The 19,347-nt window shown below is 46.3% G+C and overlaps 13 non-coding genes across 13 annotated transcripts; all 13 read right to left on the bottom strand.

Annotated features, from left to right (window-relative positions):
• Positions 1 to 3,702: 3,702 nt before the first annotated feature.
• On the bottom strand, positions 3,703 to 3,775 carry trnak-uuu (transfer RNA lysine (anticodon UUU)). The gene has a single exon. It is a non-coding gene; the product is annotated as a tRNA-Lys (tRNA).
• Positions 3,776 to 5,285: 1,510 nt separating this feature from the next.
• Positions 5,286 to 5,357, bottom strand: trnaq-uug (transfer RNA glutamine (anticodon UUG)). Its single transcript has one exon. It is a non-coding gene; the product is annotated as a tRNA-Gln (tRNA).
• A 219-nt stretch (positions 5,358 to 5,576) lies between these two features.
• On the bottom strand, positions 5,577 to 5,649 carry trnak-uuu (transfer RNA lysine (anticodon UUU)). Its single transcript has one exon. It is a non-coding gene; the product is annotated as a tRNA-Lys (tRNA).
• A 1,801-nt stretch (positions 5,650 to 7,450) lies between these two features.
• trnak-uuu (transfer RNA lysine (anticodon UUU)) lies at positions 7,451 to 7,523 on the bottom strand. Its single transcript has one exon. It is a non-coding gene; the product is annotated as a tRNA-Lys (tRNA).
• A 1,509-nt stretch (positions 7,524 to 9,032) lies between these two features.
• On the bottom strand, positions 9,033 to 9,104 carry trnaq-uug (transfer RNA glutamine (anticodon UUG)). Its single transcript has one exon. It is a non-coding gene; the product is annotated as a tRNA-Gln (tRNA).
• A 219-nt stretch (positions 9,105 to 9,323) lies between these two features.
• trnak-uuu (transfer RNA lysine (anticodon UUU)) lies at positions 9,324 to 9,396 on the bottom strand. Its single transcript has one exon. It is a non-coding gene; the product is annotated as a tRNA-Lys (tRNA).
• A 1,801-nt stretch (positions 9,397 to 11,197) lies between these two features.
• Positions 11,198 to 11,270, bottom strand: trnak-uuu (transfer RNA lysine (anticodon UUU)). The gene has a single exon. It is a non-coding gene; the product is annotated as a tRNA-Lys (tRNA).
• Positions 11,271 to 12,779: 1,509 nt separating this feature from the next.
• trnaq-uug (transfer RNA glutamine (anticodon UUG)) lies at positions 12,780 to 12,851 on the bottom strand. Its single transcript has one exon. It is a non-coding gene; the product is annotated as a tRNA-Gln (tRNA).
• A 219-nt stretch (positions 12,852 to 13,070) lies between these two features.
• trnak-uuu (transfer RNA lysine (anticodon UUU)) lies at positions 13,071 to 13,143 on the bottom strand. Its single transcript has one exon. It is a non-coding gene; the product is annotated as a tRNA-Lys (tRNA).
• Positions 13,144 to 16,521: 3,378 nt separating this feature from the next.
• Positions 16,522 to 16,593, bottom strand: trnaq-uug (transfer RNA glutamine (anticodon UUG)). The gene has a single exon. It is a non-coding gene; the product is annotated as a tRNA-Gln (tRNA).
• Positions 16,594 to 16,812: 219 nt separating this feature from the next.
• On the bottom strand, positions 16,813 to 16,885 carry trnak-uuu (transfer RNA lysine (anticodon UUU)). Its single transcript has one exon. It is a non-coding gene; the product is annotated as a tRNA-Lys (tRNA).
• A 1,509-nt stretch (positions 16,886 to 18,394) lies between these two features.
• On the bottom strand, positions 18,395 to 18,466 carry trnaq-uug (transfer RNA glutamine (anticodon UUG)). Its single transcript has one exon. It is a non-coding gene; the product is annotated as a tRNA-Gln (tRNA).
• Positions 18,467 to 18,685: 219 nt separating this feature from the next.
• Positions 18,686 to 18,758, bottom strand: trnak-uuu (transfer RNA lysine (anticodon UUU)). The gene has a single exon. It is a non-coding gene; the product is annotated as a tRNA-Lys (tRNA).
• Between the last annotated feature and the right edge of the window lie 589 nt (positions 18,759 to 19,347).

Raw genomic sequence — 19,347 nt, 5'->3', positions numbered from 1 at the left:
AAGTGGCTCAGAGTACCAAGGGCACGGACTTCCAGGGGGCTGCACCAAGGGTGTGTAGCTCGTGTTGGGGTGCTTAAGTGTGGGTACCCGGGGACGAAAGGTGGGCCGGGGCCGGCGCGAGCCTCTGTGGTGAGTGCTGGGCCGTTCCCTTGGTACTCCAGTCGGAGTACCAAGGGCACGGACTTCCATGGTATAGTACCAAGGGCACGGACCTCCAGGGGGCTGAAACAAGGGTGTGTAGCCCGTGTGGGGGTGCTTAAGTGTGGGTCCCCGGGTTCGAAGGGAGGGCCTGGTCCCCGGTGGTCATCCCCGGAGTCCCAGAGCCTGCAACCCGGGGAAGAGTGGCCCGTCCCCAGACTGAGTTTGGGGGAATGCGGGGTGGCTCTGGAGGGGCTCCAGGGGTTCCAGGGGGTGCTCGGCGGAGGCCATGCCCAGCCAGAGTGGCCCTTCCCCGGGCAGAATCTGGGGAGAGTGGGGGGTGGCTCTGGAGGTGCTCCGGGGGCTCCAGGGGTTCCAGGGGGTGCTCAGTGGGGGCCATGCCCAGCCAGAGTTGCCCTTCCCCGGGGTGAGTCTGGAGGAGTGGGGGGTGGCTCTGGAGGGGCTCCAGGGGTTCCAGGGGGTGCTCGGCGGAGGCCATGCCCAGCCAGAGTGGCCCTTCCCCGGGCATAGTCTGGGGAGAGTGGGGGGTGGCTCTGGAGGTGCTCCGGGGGCTCCAGGGGGTGCTCAGTGGAGGCCATGCCCAGCCAGAGTGTCCCTTCCCCGTGCAGAGTCTGGAGGAGTGGGGGGTGGCTCTGGAGGTGCTCCGGGGGCTCCAGGGGTTCCAGGGGGTGCTCGGTGGAGGCCATGCCCAGCCAGAGTGGCCCTTCCCCGGGCAGAGTCTGGAGGAGTGGGGGGTGGCTCTGGAGGTGCTCCGGGGGCTCCAGGGGTTCCAGGGGGTGCTCGGCGGAGGCCATGCCCAGCCAGAGTGGCCCTTCCCCGGGCATAGTCTGGGGAGAGTGGGGGGTGGCTCTGGAGGTGCTCCGGGGGCTCCAGGGGGTGCTCAGTGGAGGCCATGCCCAGCCAGAGTGGCCCTTCCCCGGGCATAGTCTGGGGAGAGTGGGGGGTGGCTCTGGAGGTGCTCCGGGGGCTTCAGGGGGTGCTCAGTGGAGGCCATGCCCAGCCAGAGTGTCCCTTCCCCGGGCAGAGTCTGGAGGAGTGGGGGGTGGCTCTGGAGGTGCTCCGGGGGCTCCAGGGGGTGCTCGGCGGAGGCCATGCCCAGCCAGAGTGGCCCTTCCCCGGGCATAGTCTGGGGAGAGTGGGGGGTGGCTCTGGAGGTGCTCCGGGGGCTCCAGGGGGTGCTCAGTGGAGGCCATGCCCAGCCAGAGTGTCCCTTCCCCGGGCAGAGTCTGGAGGAGTGGGGGGTGGCTCTGGAGGTGCTCCGGGGGCTCCAGGGGGTGCTCGGCGGAGGCCATGCCCAGCCAGAGTGGCCCTTCCCCGGGCATAGTCTGGGGAGAGTGGGGGGTGGCTCTGGAGGTGCTCCGGGGGCTCCAGGGGGTGCTCAGTGGAGGCCATGCCCAGCCAGAGTGGCCCTTCCCCGGGCAGAGTCTGGAGGAGTGGGGGGTGGCTCTGGAGGTGCTCCGGGGGCTCCAGGGGGTGCTCGGCGGAGGCCATGCCCAGCCAGAGTGGCCCTTCCCCGGGCATAGTCTGGGGAGAGTGGGGGGTGGCTCTGGAGGTGCTCCGGGGGCTCCAGGGGGTGCTCAGTGGAGGCCATGCCCACCCAGAGTGGCCCTTCCCCGGGCAGAGTCTGGAGGAGTGGGGGGTGGCTCTGGAGGTGCTCCGGGGGCTCCAGGGGTTCCAGGGGGTGCTCAGCGGAGGCCATGCCCAGCCAGAGTTGCCCTTCCCCGGGGTGAGTCTGGAGGAGTGGGGGGTGGCTCTGGAGGGGCTCCAGGGGTTCCAGGGGGGTGCTCGGCGGAGGCCATGCCCAGCCAGAGTGGCCCTTCCCCGGGGTGAGTCTGGAGGAGTGGGGGGTGGCTCTGGAGGGGCTCCAGGGGTTCCAGGGGGTGCTCGGCGGAGGCCAGGCCCAGCCAGAGTGGCCCTTCCCCGGGCATAGTCTGGGGAGAGTGGGGGGTGGCTCTGGAGGTGCTCCGGGGGCTCCAGGGGGTGCTCAGTGGAGGCCATGCCCAGCCAGAGTGGCCCTTCCCCGGGCATAGTCTGGGGAGAGTGGGGGGTGGCTCTGGAGGTGCTCCGGGGGCTTCAGGGGGTGCTCAGTGGAGGCCATGCCCAGCCAGAGTGTCCCTTCCCCGGGCAGAGTCTGGAGGAGTGGGGGGTGGCTCTGGAGGTGCTCCGGGGGCTCCAGGGGGTGCTCGGCGGAGGCCATGCCCAGCCAGAGTGGCCCTTCCCCGGGCAGAGTCTGGAGGAGTGGGGGTGGCTCTGGAGGTGCTCCGGGGGCTCCAGGGGTTCCAGGGGGTGCTCAGTGGGGGCCATGCCCAGCCAGAGTGGCCCTTCCCCGGGCAAAGTCTGGTCGTGTGCGGGGTGGATGATCCCTGCTCCGCCTCACGCGAGTTCGAGACCGGCTGGGTGCCCTTTTATCCATGAGGCACTGCACTGCCTCCGGCAGCCGAGTTCGGGGCCCGGTGAGGGCTCCAGGCTCCAGGGGCTCCGACCCGGAGCCTCCGACCCGCAGAAGGTGCTCCCTGGCCGGGCAAAGTCTGGCCGTGTGCGGGGTGGATGATCCCTGCTCCGCCTCACGCCAGTTCGAGACCGGCTGGGTGCCCTTTTATCCATGAGGCACTGCACTTCCTCCGGCAGCCGAGTTCGGGGCCCGGTGAGGGCTCCAGGCTCCAGGGGCTCCGACCCGGAGCCTCCGACCCGCAGAAGGTGCTCCCTGGCCGGGCAAAGTCTGGCCGTGTGCGGGGTGGATGATCCCTGCTCCGCCTCACGCGAGTTCGAGACCGGCTGGGTGCCCTTTTATCCATGAGGCACTGCACTGCCTCCGGCAGCCGAGTTCGGGGCCCGGTGAGGGCTCCAGGCTCCAGGGGCTCCGACCCGGAGCCTCCGACCCGCAGAAGGTGCTCCCTGGCCGGGCAAAGTCTGGCCGTGTGCGGGGTGGATGATCCCTGCTCCGCCTCACGCGAGTTCGAGACCGGCTGGGTGCCCTTTTATCCATGAGGCACTGCACTGCCTCCGGCAGCCGAGTTCGGGGCCCGGTGAGGGCTCCAGGCTCCAGGGGCTCCGACCCGGAGCCTCCGACCCGCAGAAGGTGCTCCCTGGCCGGGCAAAGTCTGGCCGTGTGCGGGGTGGATGATCCCTGCTCCGCCTCACGCGAGTTCGAGACCGGCTGGGTGCCCTTTTATCCATGAGGCACTGCACTTCCTCCGGCAGCCGAGTTCGGGGCCCGGTGAGGGCTCCAGGCTCCAGGGGCTCCGACCCGGAGCCTCCGACCCGCAGAAGGTGCTCCCTGGCCGGGCAAAGTCTGGCCGTGTGCGGGGTGGATGATCCCTGCTCCGCCTCACGCGAGTTCGAGACCGGCTGGGTACCCTTTTATCCAAGAATCAACTGGAGTGTGGAGCTTCTACGGGCCTCCAGGGGCACTGCCGACCCAGAGCTGTGCCCCGGCTTCAGTTCTCTGTATCTCAGGAAGTTTTTTATTTATACATCTATTTCATCCATAATCTCTGGCGCCTAAAGGGTTAATATCTTACAATAAATACATAGTAATACAACCGCCTGAACAGGGACTTGAACCCTGGACCCTCAGATTAAAAGTCTGATGCTCTACCGACTGAGCTATCCAGGCTCTGAGTGAGACAGAGCCAAATGGAGCCTGGATCATTTCATAGCTGTGCATAACCTTTTTTGGGAACAGTGTTCTTTTAGCAGCAAATAAACTGGATCCAGAGTCTGACTCCCATGAGGCCTTGCATCTTTACAATGTCAATGACAATGTAATCCTTCAATGGGTACCAAAGACAGTTGCAAAAATGATTTTGAAGTTTCACAATGATTCAACTTGTTTGGCTGATCACTGGCTATGTATTTTATGTCTCTTGTTGGTCTGCATCGATAACTTTGTTGACGGCTTGTATGTAAATTGACTACACATTGAAGGCCCATTTGCAGAATGGCCATTACCACAGTCGTTGAAACCCTGAAAAGAAGGTGGGGCTATGGCATACGGTACTTATACTGGTCACATACCTTAGCCAGCACAACTCACCAGAGACGGCCAAGAAGACATCGGAAGAAGATCTGGAGTACAGCAGCCACTTTGATAGGAATATCTGGATTCAGTGGAGTTCAACAGGAGCATTGACTTGTTTTTTTTCAGTAAGTTCTACTTGTTGTGACCACCATTTAAGACATTGTGAAGCAAACACATTAAGACGACCTCAACTTGAGCCACTGTTGGCTTCTGCAATCATAAGTGCTTCTCTTTGGGGTTGTCTTGGTTGTGACTTTGGCCTCAATAACTGCAAGTATCTCAAGTTTTGAAAAATACCATGAAGTTTTCACTCTACCTGGTCATTCACATTACCCTGGCACAAGCACTGACTTGACTTTTGAATGCAGTAAGTGCTACTTGTTGGGGTAGTGTTGATGTCTTTGTCTGCATGCACTTTGAAATTACGTTCTGGAAAAGTTTGTTTAAACACCAGTTTCAGAGAGTCATTCTTATTTCCCTAACATGAGCATTGACTTGTCAATGAAATTCAGTAAGTGCTTTTTGTTGGGGGGCAGTTCCATATGACAAAAGCCTCCATTGGTAATGCAAAAGAAAAAGTCCTTGCTCCAAGATTACTTCAAATGGAACCACTTGTGCTTCTTCATGCTCATAAGTGCTCCTCTTTGGGGTTTTCTTGTCAGCAACTTGTTCACGAATAGGAACTGTACGGCCAATATCAGGACTCCTGTGCCAAATGTAAGTCAAAAGTAGAGCTCAACCACAGCCATGATCTGTCTGCATTTTATAGAAAGTGCTTCATAGTTGGGGTGTTGTTCTGGCTTCACTATTTAGCATTGCACAATAGAATATATCAGCTTGTTTTCTCAGTAATATCACTCTGTCTCTAGACACTGACTCTTGGGCAGTGATGCTGGCTTTAAAATCGAAATACAAGAATTGTTTCTTTTTCAGTAATAAACTAAACTGAACTTTTACTTTGATCAATGTCCATGATATTGTATGGCTCTTGGCTCCATAAACACTGTTGTTGATGGCTTGCATGTAAATTGACACTCGTTGAAAAAAGAGGGTGGGACCATGGCACACATTGGTTTGCAGTTTACAGTCAACTCAAGACAGTTCTAGGTTCCACCGAGATTTGAACTCGGATCACTGGATTCAAAGCCCAGAGTGCTAACCATTACACCATGGAACCATACAATGCAATACCACCATGTAGGATTGAATTTGATGAGGGTTGGTGATCAATCTGATATGATATATCACATGCAGTGTTTTTGATGTAGGGGAACCACGGGAAGTTCTTTTCGCATTAGGCAAGTCCAAATTCTGTCTACATGCCGGCATGAGTCATTAAAATTGTATGGTCTAGTATTGTGTTTAATATCTTACAATAATTACATAGTAATACAACCGCCTGAACAGGGACTTGAACCCTGGACCCTCAGATTAAAAGTCTGATGCTCTACCGACTGAGCTATCCAGGCTCTGAGTGAGACAGAGCCAAATGGAGCCTGGATCATTTCATAGCTGTGCATAACCTTTTTTGGGAACAGTGTTCTTTTAGCAGCAAATAAACTGGATCCAGAGTCTGACTCCCATGAGGCCTTGCATCTTTACAATGTCAATGACAATGTAATCCTTCAATGGGTACCAAAGACAGTTGCAAAAATGATTTTGAAGTTTCACAATGATTCAACTTGTTTGGCTGATCACTGGCTATGTATTTGATGTCTCTTGTTGGTCTGCATCGATAACTTTGTTGACGGCTTGTATGTAAATTGACTACACATTGAAGGCCCATTTGCAGAATGGCCATTACCACAGTCGTTGAAACCCTGAAAAGAAGGTGGGGCTATGGCATACGGTACTTATACTGGTCACATACCTTAGCCAGCACAACTCACCAGAGACGGCCAAGAAGACATCGGAAGAAGATCTGGAGTACAGCAGCCACTTTGATAGGAATATCTGGATTCAGTGGAGTTCAACAGGAGCATTGACTTGTTTTTTTTCAGTAAGTTCTACTTGTTGTGACCACCATTTAAGACATTGTGAAGCAAACACATTAAGACGACCTCAAATTGAGCCACTGTTGGCTTCTGCAATCATAAGTGCTTCTCTTTGGGGTTGTCTTGGTTGTGACTTTGGCCTCAATAACTGCAAGTATCTCAAGTTTTGAAAAATACCATGAAGTTTTCACTCTACCTGGTCATTCACATTACCCTGGCACAAGCACTGACTTGACTTTTGAATGCAGTAAGTGCTACTTGTTGGGGTAGTGTTGATGTCTTTGTCTGCATGCACTTTGAAATTACGTTCTGGAAAAGTTTGTTTAAACACCAGTTTCAGATAGTCATTCTTATTTCCCTAACATGAGCATTGACTTGTCAATGAAATTCAGTAAGTGCTTTTTGTTGGGGGGCAGTTCCATATGACAAAAGCCTCCATTGGTAATGCAAAAGAAAAAGTCCTTGCTCCAAGATTACTTCAAATGGAACCACTTGTGCTTCTTCATGCTCATAAGTGCTCCTCTTTGGGGTTTTCTTGTCAGCAACTTGTTCACGAATAGGAACTGTACGGCCAATATCAGGACTCCTGTGCCAAATGTAAGTCAAAAGTAGAGCTCAACCACAGCCATGATCTGTCTGCATTTTATAGAAAGTGCTTCATAGTTGGGGTGTTGTTCTGGCTTCACTATTTAGCATTGCACAATAGAATATATCAGCTTGTTTTCTCAGTAATATCACTCTGTCTCTAGACACTGACTCTTGGGCAGTGATGCTGGCTTTAAAATCGAAATACAAGAATTGTTTCTTTTTCAGTAATAAACTAAACTGAACTTTTACTTTGATCAATGTCCATGATATTGTATGGCTCTTGGCTCCATAAACACTGTTGTTGATGGCTTGCATGTAAATTGAAACTCGTTGAAAAAAGAGGGTGGGACCATGGCACACATTGGTTTGCAGTTTACAGTCAACTCAAGACAGTTCTAGGTTCCACCGAGATTTGAACTCAGATCACTGCATTCAAAGCCCAGAGTGCTAACCATTACACCATGGAACCATACAATGCAATACCGCCATGTAGGGTTGAATTTGATGAGGGTTGGTGATCAATCTGATATGATATATCACATGCAGTGTTTTTGATGTAGGGGAACCACGGGAAGTTCTTTTCGCATTAGGCAAGTCCAAATTCTGTCTACATGCCGGCATGAGTCATTAAAATTGTATGGTCTAGTATTGTGTTTAATGTCTTACAATAATTACATAGTAATACAACCACCTGAACAGGGACTTGAACCCTGGACCCTCAGATTAAAAGTCTGATGCTCTACCGACTGAGCTATCCAGGCTCTGAGTGAGACAGAGCCAAATGGAGCCTGGATCATTTCATAGCTGTGCATAACCTTTTTTGGGAACAGTGTTCTTTTAGCAGCAAATAAACTGGATCCAGAGTCTGACTCCCATGAGGCCTTGCATCTTTACAATGTCAATGACAATGTAATCCTTCAATGGGTACCAAAGACAGTTGCAAAAATGATTTTGAAGTTTCACAATGATTCAACTTGTTTGGCTGATCACTGGCTATGTATTTGATGTCTCTTGTTGGTCTGCATCGATAACTTTGTTGACGGCTTGTATGTAAATTGACTACACATTGAAGGCCCATTTGCAGAATGGCCATTACCACAGTCGTTGAAACCCTGAAAAGAAGGTGGGGCTATGGCATACGGTACTTATACTGGTCACATACCTTAGCCAGCACAACTCACCAGAGACGGCCAAGAAGACATCGGAAGAAGATCTGGAGTACAGCAGCCACTTTGATAGGAATATCTGGATTCAGTGGAGTTCAACAGGAGCATTGACTTGTTTTTTTCAGTAAGTTCTACTTGTTGTGACCACCATTTAAGACATTGTGAAGCAAACACATTAAGACGACCTCAACTTGAGCCACTGTTGGCTTCTGCAATCATAAGTGCTTCTCTTTGGGGTTGTCTTGGTTGTGACTTTGGCCTCAATAACTGCAAGTATCTCAAGTTTTGAAAAATACCATGAAGTTTTCACTCTACCTGGTCATTCACATTACCCTGGCACAAGCACTGACTTGACTTTTGAATGCAGTAAGTGCTACTTGTTGGGGTAGTGTTGATGTCTTTGTCTGCATGCACTTTGAAATTACGTTCTGGAAAAGTTTGTTTAAACACCAGTTTCAGAGAGTCATTCTTATTTCCCTAACATGAGCATTGACTTGTCAATGAAATTCAGTAAGTGCTTTTTGTTGGGGGGCAGTTCCATATGACAAAAGCCTCCATTGGTAATGCAAAAGAAAAAGTCCTTGCTCCAAGATTACTTCAAATGGAACCACTTGTGCTTCTTCATGCTCATAAGTGCTCCTCTTTGGGGTTTTCTTGTCAGCAACTTGTTCACGAATAGGAACTGTACGGCCAATATCAGGACTCCTGTGCCAAATGTAAGTCAAAAGTAGAGCTCAACCACAGCCATGATCTGTCTGCATTTTATAGAAAGTGCTTCATAGTTGGGGTGTTGTTCTGGCTTCACTATTTAGCATTGCACAATAGAATATATCAGCTTGTTTTCTCAGTAATATCACTCTGTCTCTAGACACTGACTCTTGGGCAGTGATGCTGGCTTTAAAATCGAAATACAAGAATTGTTTCTTTTTCAGTAATAAACTAAACTGAACTTTTACTTTGATCAATGTCCATGATATTGTATGGCTCTTGGCTCCATAAACACTGTTGTTGATGGCTTGCATGTAAATTGACACTCGTTGAAAAAAGAGGGTGGGACCATGGCACACATTGGTTTGCAGTTTACAGTCAACTCAAGAAAGTTCTAGGTTCCACCGAGATTTGAACTCGGATCACTGCATTCAAAGCCCAGAGTGCTAACCATTACACCATGGAACCATACAATGCAATACCGCCATGTAGGGTTGAATTTGATGAGGGTTGGTGATCAATCTGATATGATATATCACATGCAGTGTTTTTGATGTAGGGGAACCACGGGAAGTTCTTTTCGCATTAGGCAAGTCCAAATTCTGTCTACATGCCGGCATGAGTCATTAAAATTGTATGGTCTAGTATCGTGTTTAATATCTTACAATAATTACATAGTAATACAACCGCCTGAACAGGGACTTGAACCCTGGACCCTCAGATTAAAAGTCTGATGCTCTACCGACTGAGCTATCCAGGCTCTGAGTGAGACAGAGCCAAATGGAGCCTGGATCATTTCATAGCTGTGCATAACCTTTTTTGGGAACAGTGTTCTTTTAGCAGCAAATAAACTGGATCCAGAGTCTGACTCCCATGAGGCCTTGCATCTTTACAATGTCAATGACAATGTAATCCTTCAATGGGTACCAAAGACAGTTGCAAAAATGATTTTGAAGTTTCACAATGATTCAACTTGTTTGGCTGATCACTGGCTATGTATTTGATGTCTCTTGTTGGTCTGCATCGATAACTTTGTTGACGGCTTGTATGTAAATTGACTACACATTGAAGGCCCATTTGCAGAATGGCCATTACCACAGTCGTTGAAACCCTGAAAAGAAGGTGGGGCTATGGCATACGGTACTTATACTGGTCACATACCTTAGCCAGCACAACTCACCAGAGACGGCCAAGAAGACATCGGAAGAAGATCTGGAGTACAGCAGCCACTTTGATAGGAATATCTGGATTCAGTGGAGTTCAACAGGAGCATTGACTTGTTTTTTTTCAGTAAGTTCTACTTGTTGTGACCACCATTTAAGACATTGTGAAGCAAACACATTAAGACGACCTCAACTTGAGCCACTGTTGGCTTCTGCAATCATAAGTGCTTCTCTTTGGGGTTGTCTTGGTTGTGACTTTGGCCTCAATAACTGCAAGTATCTCAAGTTTTGAAAAATACCATGAAGTTTTCACTCTACCTGGTCATTCACATTACCCTGGCACAAGCACTGACTTGACTTTTGAATGCAGTAAGTGCTACTTGTTGGGGTAGTGTTGATGTCTTTGTCTGCATGCACTTTGAAATTACGTTCTGGAAAAGTTTGTTTAAACACCAGTTTCAGAGAGTCATTCTTATTTCCCTAACATGAGCATTGACTTGTCAATGAAATTCAGTAAGTGCTTTTTGTTGGGGGGCAGTTCCATATGACAAAAGCCTCCATTGGTAATGCAAAAGAAAAAGTCCTTGCTCCAAGATTACTTCAAATGGAACCACTTGTGCTTCTTCATGCTCATAAGTGCTCCTCTTTGGGGTTTTCTTGTCAGCAACTTGTTCACGAATAGGAACTGTACGGCCAATATCAGGACTCCTGTGCCAAATGTAAGTCAAAAGTAGAGCTCAACCACAGCCATGATCTGTCTGCATTTTATAGAAAGTGCTTCATAGTTGGGGTGTTGTTCTGGCTTCACTATTTAGCATTGCACAATAGAATATATCAGCTTGTTTTCTCAGTAATATCACTCTGTCTCTAGACACTGACTCTTGGGCAGTGATGCTGGCTTTAAAATCGAAATACAAGAATTGTTTCTTTTTCAGTAATAAACTAAACTGAACTTTTACTTTGATCAATGTCCATGATATTGTATGGCTCTTGGCTCCATAAACACTGTTGTTGATGGCTTGCATGTAAATTGACACTCGTTGAAAAAAGAGGGTGGGACCATGGCACACATTGGTTTGCAGTTTACAGTCAACTCAAGAAAGTTCTAGGTTCCACCGAGATTTGAACTCGGATCACTGCATTCAAAGCCCAGAGTGCTAAGCATTACACCATGGAACCATACAATGCAATACCGCCATGTAGGGTTGAATTTGATGATGGTTGGTGATCAATCTGATATGATATATCACATGCAGTGTTTTTGATGTAGGGGAACCACGGGAAGTTCTTTTCGCATTAGGCAAGTCCAAATTCTGTCTACATGCCGGCATGAGTCATTAAAATTGTATGGTCTAGTATTGTGTTTAATGTCTTACAATAATTACATAGTAATACAACCACCTGAACAGGGACTTGAACCCTGGACCCTCAGATTAAAAGTCTGATGCTCTACCGACTGAGCTATCCAGGCTCTGAGTGAGACAGAGCCAAATGGAGCCTGGATCATTTCATAGCTGTGCATAACCTTTTTTGGGAACAGTGTTCTTTTAGCAGCAAATAAACTGGATCCAGAGTCTGACTCCCATGAGGCCTTGCATCTTTACAATGTCAATGACAATGTAATCCTTCAATGGGTACCAAAGACAGTTGCAAAAATGATTTTGAAGTTTCACAATGATTCAACTTGTTTGGCTGATCACTGGCTATGTATTTGATGTCTCTTGTTGGTCTGCATCGATAACTTTGTTGACGGCTTGTATGTAAATTGACTACACATTGAAGGCCCATTTGCAGAATGGCCATTACCACAGTCGTTGAAACCCTGAAAAGAAGGTGGGGCTATGGCATACGGTACTTATACTGGTCACATACCTTAGCCAGCACAACTCACCAGAGACGGCCAAGAAGACATCGGAAGAAGATCTGGAGTACAGCAGCCACTTTGATAGGAATATCTGGATTCAGTGGAGTTCAACAGGAGCATTGACTTGTTTTTTTCAGTAAGTTCTACTTGTTGTGACCACCATTTAAGACATTGTGAAGCAAACACATTAAGACGACCTCAACTTGAGCCACTGTTGGCTTCTGCAATCATAAGTGCTTCTCTTTGGGGTTGTCTTGGTTGTGACTTTGGCCTCAATAACTGCAAGTATCTCAAGTTTTGAAAAATACCATGAAGTTTTCACTCTACCTGGTCATTCACATTACCCTGGCACAAGCACTGACTTGACTTTTGAATGCAGTAAGTGCTACTTGTTGGGGTAGTGTTGATGTCTTTGTCTGCATGCACTTTGAAATTACGTTCTGGAAAAGTTTGTTTAAACACCAGTTTCAGAGAGTCATTCTTATTTCCCTAACATGAGCATTGACTTGTCAATGAAATTCAGTAAGTGCTTTTTGTTGGGGGGCAGTTCCATATGACAAAAGCCTCCATTGGTAATGCAAAAGAAAAAGTCCTTGCTCCAAGATTACTTCAAATGGAACCACTTGTGCTTCTTCATGCTCATAAGTGCTCCTCTTTGGGGTTTTCTTGTCAGCAACTTGTTCACGAATAGGAACTGTACGGCCAATATCAGGACTCCTGTGCCAAATGTAAGTCAAAAGTAGAGCTCAACCACAGCCATGATCTGTCTGCATTTTATAGAAAGTGCTTCATAGTTGGGGTGTTGTTCTGGCTTCACTATTTAGCATTGCACAATAGAATATATCAGCTTGTTTTCTCAGTAATATCACTCTGTCTCTAGACACTGACTCTTGGGCAGTGATGCTGGCTTTAAAATCGAAATACAAGAATTGTTTCTTTTTCAGTAATAAACTAAACTGAACTTTTACTTTGATCAATGTCCATGATATTGTATGGCTCTTGGCTCCATAAACACTGTTGTTGATGGCTTGCATGTAAATTGACACTCGTTGAAAAAAGAGGGTGGGACCATGGCACACATTGGTTTGCAGTTTACAGTCAACTCAAGAAAGTTCTAGGTTCCACCGAGATTTGAACTCGGATCACTGCATTCAAAGCCCAGAGTGCTAACCATTACACCATGGAACCATACAATGCAATACCGCCATGTAGGGTTGAATTTGATGAGGGTTGGTGATCAATCTGATATGATATATCACATGCAGTGTTTTTGATGTAGGGGAACCACGGGAAGTTCTTTTCGCATTAGGCAAGTCCAAATTCTGTCTACATGCCGGCATGAGTCATTAAAATTGTATGGTCTAGTATCGTGTTTAATATCTTACAATAATTACATAGTAATACAACCGCCTGAACAGGGACTTGAACCCTGGACCCTCAGATTAAAAGTCTGATGCTCTACCGACTGAGCTATCCAGGCTCTGAGTGAGACAGAGCCAAATGGAGCCTGGATCATTTCATAGCTGTGCATAACCTTTTTTGGGAACAGTGTTCTTTTAGCAGCAAATAAACTGGATCCAGAGTCTGACTCCCATGAGGCCTTGCATCTTTACAATGTCAATGACAATGTAATCCTTCAATGGGTACCAAAGACAGTTGCAAAAATGATTTTGAAGTTTCACAATGATTCAACTTGTTTGGCTGATCACTGGCTATGTATTTGATGTCTCTTGTTGGTCTGCATCGATAACTTTGTTGACGGCTTGTATGTAAATTGACTACACATTGAAGGCCCATTTGCAGAATGGCCATTACCACAGTCGTTGAAACCCTGAAAAGAAGGTGGGGCTATGGCATACGGTACTTATACTGGTCACATACCTTAGCCAGCACAACTCACCAGAGACGGCCAAGAAGACATCGGAAGAAGATCTGGAGTACAGCAGCCACTTTGATAGGAATATCTGGATTCAGTGGAGTTCAACAGGAGCATTGACTTGTTTTTTTTCAGTAAGTTCTACTTGTTGTGACCACCATTTAAGACATTGTGAAGCAAACACATTAAGACGACCTCAACTTGAGCCACTGTTGGCTTCTGCAATCATAAGTGCTTCTCTTTGGGGTTGTCTTGGTTGTGACTTTGGCCTCAATAACTGCAAGTATCTCAAGTTTTGAAAAATACCATGAAGTTTTCACTCTACCTGGTCATTCACATTACCCTGGCACAAGCACTGACTTGACTTTTGAATGCAGTAAGTGCTACTTGTTGGGGTAGTGTTGATGTCTTTGTCTGCATGCACTTTGAAATTACGTTCTGGAAAAGTTTGTTTAAACACCAGTTTCAGAGAGTCATTCTTATTTCCCTAACATGAGCATTGACTTGTCAATGAAATTCAGTAAGTGCTTTTTGTTGGGGGGCAGTTCCATATGACAAAAGCCTCCATTGGTAATGCAAAAGAAAAAGTCCTTGCTCCAAGATTACTTCAAATGGAACCACTTGTGCTTCTTCATGCTCATAAGTGCTCCTCTTTGGGGTTTTCTTGTCAGCAACTTGTTCACGAATAGGAACTGTACGGCCAATATCAGGACTCCTGTGCCAAATGTAAGTCAAAAGTAGAGCTCAACCACAGCCATGATCTGTCTGCATTTTATAGAAAGTGCTTCATAGTTGGGGTGTTGTTCTGGCTTCACTATTTAGCATTGCACAATAGAATATATCAGCTTGTTTTCTCAGTAATATCACTCTGTCTCTAGACACTGACTCTTGGGCAGTGATGCTGGCTTTAAAATCGAAATACAAGAATTGTTTCTTTTTCAGTAATAAACTAAACTGAACTTTTACTTTGATCAATGTCCATGATATTGTATGGCTCTTGGCTCCATAAACACTGTTGTTGATGGCTTGCATGTAAATTGACACTCGTTGAAAAAAGAGGGTGGGACCATGGCACACATTGGTTTGCAGTTTACAGTCAACTCAAGAAAGTTCTAGGTTCCACCGAGATTTGAACTCGGATCACTGCATTCAAAGCCCAGAGTGCTAAGCATTACACCATGGAACCATACAATGCAATACCGCCATGTAGGGTTGAATTTGATGATGGTTGGTGATCAATCTGATATATCACATGCAGTGTTTTTGATGTAGGGGAACCACGGGAAGTTCTTTTCGCATTAGGCAAGTCCAAATTCTGTCTACATGCCGGCATGAGTCATTAAAATTGTATGGTCTAGTATTGTGTTTAATATCTTACAATAATTACATAGTAATACAACCGCCTGAACAGGGACTTGAACCCTGGACTCTCAGATTAAAAGTCTGATGCTCTACCGACTGAGCTATCCAGGCTCTGAGTGAGACAGAGCCAAATGGAGCCTGGATCATTTCATAGCTGTGCATAACCTTTTTTGGGAACAGTGTTCTTTTAGCAGCAAATAAACTGGATCCAGAGTCTGACTCCCATGAGGCCTTGCATCTTTACAATGTCAATGACAATGTAATCCTTCAATGGGTACCAAAGACAGTTGCAAAAATGATTTTGAAGTTTCACAATGATTCAACTTGTTTGGCTGATCACTGGCTATGTATTTGATGTCTCTTGTTGGTCTGCATCGATAACTTTGTTGACGGCTTGTATGTAAATTGACTACACATTGAAGGCCCATTTGCAGAATGGCCATTACCACAGTCGTTGAAACCCTGAAAAGAAGGTGGGGCTATGGCATACGGTACTTATACTGGTCACATACCTTAGCCAGCACAACTCACCAGAGACGGCCAAGAAGACATCGGAAGAAGATCTGGAGTACAGCAGCCACTTTGATAGGAATATCTGGATTCAGTGGAGTTCAACAGGAGCATTGACTTGTTTTTTTCAGTAAGTTCTACTTGTTGTGACCACCATTTAAGACATTGTGAAGCAAACACATTAAGACGACCTCAACTTGAGCCACTGTTGGCTTCTGCAATCATAAGTGCTTCTCTTTGGGGTTGTCTTGGTTGTGACTTTGGCCTCAATAACTGCAAGTATCTCAAGTTTTGAAAAATACCATGAAGTTTTCACTCTACCTGGTCATTCACATTACCCTGGCACAAGCACTGACTTGACTTTTGAATGCAGTAAGTGCTACTTGTTGGGGTAGTGTTGATGTCTTTGTCTGCATGCACTTTGAAATTACGTTCTGGAAAAGTTTGTTTAAACACCAGTTTCAGAGAGTCATTCTTATTTCCCTAACATGAGCATTGACTTGTCAATGAAATTCAGTAAGTGCTTTTTGTTGGGGGGCAGTTCCATATGACAAAAGCCTCCATTGGTAATGCAAAAGAAAAAGTCCTTGCTCCAAGATTACTTCAAATGGAACCACTTGTGCTTCTTCATGCTCATAAGTGCTCCTCTTTGGGGTTTTCTTGTCAGCAACTTGTTCACGAATAGGAACTGTACGGCCAATATCAGGACTCCTGTGCCAAATGTAAGTCAAAAGTAGAGCTCAACCACAGCCATGATCTGTCTGCATTTTATAGAAAGTGCTTCATAGTTGGGGTGTTGTTCTGGCTTCACTATTTAGCATTGCACAATAGAATATATCAGCTTGTTTTCTCAGTAATATCACTCTGTCTCTAGACACTGACTCTTGGGCAGTGATGCTGGCTTTAAAATCGAAATACAAGAATTGTTTCTTTTTCAGTAATAAACTAAACTGAACTTTTACTTTGATCAATGTCCATGATATTGTATGGCTCTTGGCTCCATAAACACTGTTGTTGATGGCTTGCATGTAAATTGACACTCGTTGAAAAAAGAGGGTGGGACCATGGCACACATTGGTTTGCAGTTTACAGTCAACTCAAGAAAGTTCTAGGTTCCACCGAGATTTGAACTCGGATCACTGCATTCAAAGCCCAGAGTGCTAACCATTACACCATGGAACCATACAATGCAATACCGCCATGTAGGGTTGAATTTGATGAGGGTTGGTGATCAATCTGATATGATATATCACATGCAGTGTTTTTGATGTAGGGGAACCACGGGAAGTTCTTTTCGCATTAGGCAAGTCCAAATTCTGTCTACATGCCGGCATGAGTCATTAAAATTGTATGGTCTAGTATTGTGTTTAATATCTTACAATAATTACATAGTAATACAACCGCCTGAACAGGGACTTGAACCCTGGACCCTCAGATTAAAAGTCTGATGCTCTACCGACTGAGCTATCCAGGCTCTGAGTGAGACAGAGCCAAATGGAGCCTGGATCATTTCATAGCTGTGCATAACCTTTTTTGGGAACAGTGTTCTTTTAGCAGCAAATAAACTGGATCCAGAGTCTGACTCCCATGAGGCCTTGCATCTTTACAATGTCAATGACAATGTAATCCTTCAATGGGTACCAAAGACAGTTGCAAAAATGATTTTGAAGTTTCACAATGATTCAACTTGTTTGGCTGATCACTGGCTATGTATTTGATGTCTCTTGTTGGTCTGCATCGATAACTTTGTTGACGGCTTGTATGTAAATTGACTACACATTGAAGGCCCATTTGCAGAATGGCCATTACCACAGTCGTTGAAACCCTGAAAAGAAGGTGGGGCTATGGCATACGGTACTTATACTGGTCACATACCTTAGCCAGCACAACTCACCAGAGACGGCCAAGAAGACATCGGAAGAAGATCTGGAGTACAGCAGCCACTTTGATAGGAATATCTGGATTCAGTGGAGTTCAACAGGAGCATTGACTTGTTTTTTTCAGTAAGTTCTACTTGTTGTGACCACCATTTAAGACATTGTGAAGCAAACACATTAAGACGACCTCAACTTGAGCCACTGTTGGCTTCTGCAATCATAAGTGCTTCTCTTTGGGGTTGTCTTGGTTGTGACTTTGGCCTCAATAACTGCAAGTATCTCAAGTTTTGAAAAATACCATGAAGTTTTCACTCTACCTGGTCATTCACATTACCCTGGCACAAGCACTGACTTGACTTTTGAATGCAGTAAGTGCTACTTGTTGGGGTAGTGTTGATGTCTTTGTCTGCATGCACTTTGAAATTACGTTCTGGAAAAGTTTGTTTAAACACCAGTTTCAGAGAGTCATTCTTATTTCCCTAACATGAGCATTGACTTGTCAATGAAATTCAGTAAGTGCTTTTTGTTGGGGGGCAGTTCCATATGACAAAAGCCTCCATTGGTAATGCAAAAGAAAAAGTCCTTGCTCCAAGATTACTTCAAATGGAACCACTTGTGCTTCTTCATGCTCATAAGTGCTCCTCTTTGGGGTTTTCTTGTCAGCAACTTGTTCACGAATAGGAACTGTACGGCCAATATCAGGACTCCTGTGCCAAATGTAAGTCAAAAGTAGAGCTCAACCACAGCCATGATCTGTCTGCATTTTATAGAAAGTGCTTCATAGTTGGGGTGTTGTTCTGGCTTCACTATTTAGCATTGCACAATAGAATATATCAGCTTGTTTTCTCAGTAATATCACTCTGTCTCTAGACACTGACTCTTGGGCAGTGATGCTGGCTTTAAAATCGAAATACAAGAATTGTTTCTTTTTCAGTAATAAACTAAACTGAACTTTTACTTTGATCAATGTCCATGATATTGTATGGCTCTTGGCTCCATAAACACTGTTGTTGATGGCTTGCATGTAAATTGACACTCGTTGAAAAAAGAGGGTGGGACCATGGCACACATTGGTTTGCAGTTTACAGTCAACTCAAGAAAGTTCTAGGTTCCACCGAGATTTGAACTCGGATCACTGCATTCAAAGCCCAGAGTGCTAACCATTACACCATGGAACCATACAATGCAATACCGCCATGTAGGGTTGAATTTGATGAGGGTTGGTGATCAATCTGATATGATATATCACATGCAGTGTTTTTGATGTAGGGGAACCACGGGAAGTTCTTTTCGCATTAGGCAAGTCCAAATTCTGTCTACATGCCGGCATGAGTCATTAAAATTGTATGGTCTAGTATTGTGTTTAATATCTTACAATAATTACATAGTAATACAACCGCCTGAACAGGGACTTGAACCCTGGACCCTCAGATTAAAAGTCTGATGCTCTACCGACTGAGCTATCCAGGCTCTGAGTGAGACAGAGCCAAATGGAGCCTGGATCATTTCATAGCTGTGCATAACCTTTTTTGGGAACAGTGTTCTTTTAGCAGCAAATAAACTGGATCCAGAGTCTGACTCCCATGAGGCCTTGCATCTTTACAATGTCAATGACAATGTAATCCTTCAATGGGTACCAAAGACAGTTGCAAAAATGATTTTGAAGTTTCACAATGATTCAACTTGTTTGGCTGATCACTGGCTATGTATTTGATGTCTCTTGTTGGTCTGCATCGATAACTTTGTTGACGGCTTGTATGTAAATTGACTACACATTGAAGGCCCATTTGCAGAATGGCCATTACCACAGTCGTTGAAACCCTGAAAAGAAGGTGGGGCTATGGCATACGGTACTTATACTGGTCACATACCTTAGCCAGCACAACTCACCAGAGACGGCCAAGAAGACATCGGAAGAAGATCTGGAGTACAGCAGCCACTTTGATAGGAATATCTGGATTCAGTGGAGTTCAACAGGAGCATTGACTTGTTTTTTTCAGTAAGTTCTACTTGTTGTGACCACCATTTAAGACATTGTGAAGCAAACACATTAAGACGA

Source organism: Eucyclogobius newberryi, unplaced genomic scaffold (assembly GCF_026437365.1).
Source record: "Eucyclogobius newberryi isolate DKJ021-1_F unplaced genomic scaffold, fEucNew1.0.hap1 SCAF_87, whole genome shotgun sequence".
Classification (NCBI taxonomy): domain Eukaryota; kingdom Metazoa; phylum Chordata; class Actinopteri; order Gobiiformes; family Gobiidae; genus Eucyclogobius; species Eucyclogobius newberryi.
This window is presented reverse-complemented; position numbering and strand designations above follow the sequence as displayed.